We start from the raw sequence: 6000 nt of genomic DNA on the forward strand, positions 1-6000 counted from the left end.
CTCAGAGGGGCAGAAGGGTTACAACTATAAAGGCTGCCCATGCAGGGTTAACTCTGCCCTCTGGTAGGTGCATTAATGGGGGACATATGGTCATTGTTGAAAGAAGGAAGACTTATGGTTGCATGGACAACTTAATTACGTATTTCCTGTTTTCAGAAGTTTGAGTTTTGCTCAATTCAACATTCTGCAAGAGACAACATACCACTAAGCAACCTTCATTCTGTGTTAATGTGGGTTTTTTGCCATTGAATTATTTATTATATGTATTAAAAGAGTCACATGTTTTATTATGTTTGAGAGTCTGATCAACTCCCAGGATGAAAATAGTAGTGGTGCTGCTGGTCAGCACTTAAGGTGTATTAGAATCATACTTAAAAGCTTACAAAACATCTGCCCACACTATGCCTTGCTATTGATAATATGATCAGTTTTCCACTTTAATAAGGAAATATTATGACAAAGTGTGTAAGAACATTACATATTAAAATAAAAGGAATGGTAGGGCACTCGTTTCCTCCTTTAAGTTTTCAGCATTGACATTCATGTGCCTTTTTAAGGCACCAGGGTTTGTAAAATATTTTGTCTCTCTGTTTGGCTAAATTACTCTAGTTTCCCAGAAAATCTTAATACTTAATTCTTACGTATGCCAATTAGGGAGAGAAAAGCTGACCAAATGACTTTTTCCATCCTCTATCTTAGCCAGGAAAACACTTATCTTTATAGCAAAGACAGTAGCTCTGGAGTCATAGCTTTAATGCTACTTTACAAAAAAAAAAAAAAAAAAGTCAAACACATCCTCAACTTTATATTAGTTCTTGTGTACCACACAATGTTGAAAGAATGATGAGTAGCAGTGAAGAGCAACATTACTGCAGATTATGCAGCATTGATCACAATCCATCAAGTGATGGTCTGGCTAAATGGTACAAAGTGGTCCAGACATTACTCTTTATTTTCTCTTTTGTCCATGGGTCAGCTGCCCCTGAGGACGATCTCTTTGTCAGTCAGCTCTAGATATGATAACGTGCCACTTACCAAAGCTATGTTTCCAAACCCGGTGCTGAGAACTAAATTGTTAGCAATTGTTCCATCATTCAAACATTAGATTGTCCGGATTATGTTATTCTCAATATAGGCCTTTATCGCTTCTGTAAATGTTCCATTGAGGATCCATTATCTCTCGGGCAAGGCATGACTGCTATGAATACGTAGTTTTACAATAATCTCAGGCAAAAATTGGCTTTACCCACAGATTAACATAAATGTTATATGTGAACTACAATTGTGTCCCACATGTAAAATACAAAGAACAAATCTCTCTTAAATTACAACAGTTTTAAATGAAAAATGTTCTAGTAAATATAAGGAAATTAGTCTCTCTCATTCCCATCCGGTCCTTCCCTGACTCCCGTAATAATGTCAGCTGTATTCATGCATGAGCAACTGAGAGTTCAGACTGACTGAACAGCAGGCAACTTCTTAGTGGGTCCTGCAAACACACACACATTCTTGCCTGCACTCACTTCATTCTAATTCTAGAATAACAACATGGGATTTGCCACAGCAGATCAGACCCTGGGCCATCTAATCTGGTATCATGTCTCCAGCAGTGGCCGATATCCGATACTTCATAAGAAGACAACCAAAGCACTACAGTGCACTTACCAAACTGTACTGTGCTGTATGGGGGGAACACGGGGTGGATTTCTTTCCTGACCCACATAGTGATCATCACCCACCATGAATCATGAAACTTGTTTAGCCTTCTCATAACAGACATAACTAAAATGTTATTGTTGGTCATACAAGCAAACATCCCCTTATAAAATCTACTCTATTTAACCCTATGACCTACAGAATTATGCTAGAGCTGGTCACAACAACATAGTTAAGGATGCATTAGAAATCTTAGTTTAAGTGTAGTTTTATACTTTTATTTTGTAAAAATCTCATAAATATAGCATAGGGTCCGATGGCTTTTGATACTGAGAGTATAAAACAGACAGAGTGGACCCATACTGGGCCCTTCTCCTGCCCCCACCTATGCTGCAAGCAGCCAAGTTACTGAGAAGAAGACAAGACTCCAACACAGGAGACTGGCCCAGGTTTAAGGAACAAACCTATATATTAAGGACTGCAATATCCAGTGGGGTGAGAAAAACTGCTTAATCTAGTTGCTGCCCTGTCTAATAGGGTTGAGAGTTTAGACTGCGTGCTTATATTTTATTTTATTTTGGTAACCACTCTAACTTGTTATGCTTTGACTTATAATCACTTAAAATGTATCTTTATGGTTAATAAATCTGTTTGTTTATTCTACCTGAAGCAATTCATTTGGTTTGAAGTGTGTCAGAAACTCCCCTTGGGATAACAAGCCTGGTACATATCAATTTCTTTGTTAAATTGATAAACTTATATAAGCTTGCAGTGTTCAGCGGGCATAACTGGACACTGCAAGACGGAGGTTCCTAGGGCAGTGTCTGGGACCGGAGATATTGGCTAGTGTCATTTGGTTGCACAGTCCAAGGAGCAGATTACATGCCAGCAAGGCCGGCTCCAGGCACCAGCCAAGCAAGCTGGTGCTTGGGGCGGCAGCTTGTAGGAGGCGGCATTCCGCCCAATCCTAGGGCGGCACGGCTGCTTTTTTTTGGTTTTTTGTTGTTGTTCTGCTCCGGCCGCCCTGTAGGGGGCAGCGGCATGGAGGACCGGAGCGCCCTGCAGCAAGCCTGGCAGGGCAGCCCGCGTCCTTCCCTCCCCGCTGACCGGAGTGGTGCCGAGCCTCCCGGCAGGGGGCACAGCAGGAGGGGTTGCATGGCAGCGCCCCGCTGAAGCCCTAGCCACCCCCCTTCTCTCTCTCCCACCGCTCCCTCCCCTTTCCCCCGGGGCACATCTGCAGGGCAGGGAGTCCCCCTGCACCCTGGATCCGGCTGCGCCACGGGTTTTTTTTTGCTTTGCTGTTCTGGCCGCCGCATTTTTTTTTTTTTTTTTGCTTGGGGCGGCCAGAAAGCAAGAGCCGGCCCTGCATGCCAGAGACTGTGTGTGAACAGCCCAGGAGTGGGGGTTTTCACAGCTAAGCAGGGTAAGGCTGGCTCCCAGAGTCAAGGATTGGAGTGGCCTAGCAGATCACCAGTCCAGATAACACCAGAGGCAACATCACACTACAATTGCTAAAAACCATTTTTATGTTTACCCCATTATTTAATAAAGCTATTTGGATGCTATATTTGGCAATCTGCCAGTTTTATAGCATGTTCAGAAAAGTGATGAAAATAAAGACACCTGGGTGTTTATCAGCAAAGGCCTTACAAATCATAAGAGCTGATCTATTAAATGCCTCATCAGTCTGCTAAGAAGTCAGGTCGCCAAGGAATGATTGGGTAATGATGGTTTGGGTCTATGTATTGGCCAGGAATGAGAAAAAAAATCTGTTTTTTAGCAGCTTTAGAACTAGCAGACATCTGGTAACATTTTTGGTTAGTAAAATCTTCCTAGAGAAAAGTGGATTCTAGGACTGCAACATCTTCAGAAGCTGGACAAATTCTTGTTTTCCACTACAGAATATGACTGCATATCAGCTCCAGTCATTTTAAAAAAACAACCAGGAGTCTGGTGGCACCTTAAAGACTAACAGATTTATTTGGGTATAAGCTTTCGTGGGTAAAAACCTTGAAGTGAGGTTTTTACCCACGAAAGCTTATGCCCAAATAAATCTGTTAGTCTTTAAGGTGCCACCAGACTCCTTGTTGTTTTTGTAGATACAGACTAACACGGCTACCCCCTGATACTTCTCAGTCATTTTAAATAGAGCTTTATGGTTCCTCACTGACGTGGGAGCTGCCACATTCCAGAACCTATTTCTGGTATTACACTCAATACAAGTTTTGCAGGAAAGATGTTGATGATTGCAACTCATTTACAAACTGCATGATACTGGCGTGTTTCAGCTTTTTGGTAGGTGACTTTGTACATCTCTGGTGGTTTACTCATATGTTTCATTGTGGCTGTCATGATATCTTTTATCTATATACGCACACACACGGTGCTAGTCACCTCGATTTTGAGGCTGACGTTGCCAATCACAGTTTGTACTAATGGGTCTTGGCATGACTCTATAGCCCAATCCGGGAAGAACAACAATTACTACACTGGCCACTGTGGCTATGTCTACACAAAGATAAAAACTTGTGGCTGGCCTGGGTCAGCTGACTTGGGCTCGTGGGGCTTGGACTCTGGGATTGAAAAATCCCCGTGTAGATGCCCTGGCTCAGGCTGGAGCCCAAGCCCAAACATCTACAAAGCAATTTTTAGTCCCATAGCCTGAGCCCTGCAAGCTGGAGTCAGCTGACCTGGGCCAGCTACAGCCATGGCACAGGTCTTCTATCTCTTTGTAGACGTACCCTGAGCCAATATTGACACCCCATCAGCACTTCTTAGAGGTATCAGGACAAACGCAGACTGGGTAGGGCTGTACACCTCTTTGACCGCATGATAGAAACCTTTGGAGTCATGTTTATCAGCAAGGGCCTGTAGTTCATCCGCTTTATGGTCAAACCACATCTTTTGCATTTGGTGGCGTTTGCACTGGAGTGTGCTGCAAACTGCCCTCCATATAGCCTTTTTCAACTCAGAGAGTGGGTCAGTTAAAAGTGTGGCATGTGTTTGTGCTTGACATCAAGGAGATCTGATATTTCAAGATCGTTATCATTGAATCAGTCCGCATGACAGTGTTTTGTATACCTGTCACAGGGTGCACTCACTGCTAGTGGCACCTGCTCCTGGCCATCCTGGGATTAGCTCTGGCCAGGTATTGTGCCCTCCTCTGGTGGTGTTTCTTCCATCATCCTCTCTCCCTGCAGACCCCTCTCACTCCAGGAACTGCAGCCTCCTTTTCGTGACTTAACCCTCAGGCCAGGTCATTATGTGGTTCCCTCTTCCGGGGTAGGGCGGGGTAATCAAAGTCCCACTCTACAAAATGGCAGTCTTCCCTTAGAATCATAGAAATCATAGAACTGGAAAGATCTTGAGAGGTCATCTAGTCCAGTCCTCTGCACTCAAAGCAGGACTAAGTATTATCTAGATCATCCCTGAGAGGTGTTTGTCCAACCCGCTCTTAAAAATCCCCAATGATGGAGATTCCACAACCTCCCTAGCCAATTTATTCCAGTGCTTAACCACTCTGACAGTTAGGAAGTTTTTCCTAATGTCCAACCTAAACCTCCCTTGCTGCAATTTAAGCCCATTGCTTCTTGTCCTATCTTCAGAGGTTAAGAAGAACAATTTTTCTCCCTCCACCTTGTAACAACCTTTTATGTACTTGAAAACTGTTATGTCCCCTCTCAGTCTTCTCTTCTCTAGACTAAACAAACCCAATTTTTTCAATCTTCCCTCATAGGTCATGTTTTCTAGACCTTTAATCATTTTTATTGCTCTTCTCCGGACTGTCTCCAATTTGTCCACATCTTTCCTGAAATGTGGTGCCCAGAACTGGACACAATACTCCAGTTGAGGCCTAATCAGCGCGGAGTAGAGCAGAAGAATTACTTCTTGTGTCTTTCTTACAATACTCCTGCTAATACATCCCGGAATTATGTTTGCTTTTTTTGTAACAGCGTTACACCGTTGACTCGTATTTAGCTTGTGATCCACTATGACCCCCAGATCCCTTTCCACAGTACTCCTTGCTAGGCAGTCATTTCCCATTTTGTATGTGTGCAACTGATTGTTCCTTCCTAAGTGGAGTACTTTGCATTTGTCTTTAATTAATTTCATCCTATTTACTTCAGACCATTTCTCCAGTTTGTCCAGATCATTTTGAATTTTAATCCTATCCTCCAAAGCACTTGCACTTACAAAGTTTGGTATCTTAGGCAAACTTTATAAGTGTGCTCTCTATGCCATTATCTAAATCATTGATGAAGATATTGAACAGAACCGGACCCAGAACTGATCCCTGCAGGACCCCACTCGTTATGCCCTTCCAGCATGACTGTGAAACACTGA

This window comes from Malaclemys terrapin, chromosome 7 (assembly GCF_027887155.1).
Source record: "Malaclemys terrapin pileata isolate rMalTer1 chromosome 7, rMalTer1.hap1, whole genome shotgun sequence".
In the NCBI taxonomy this organism is placed as follows: Eukaryota; Metazoa; Chordata; order Testudines; family Emydidae; genus Malaclemys; species Malaclemys terrapin.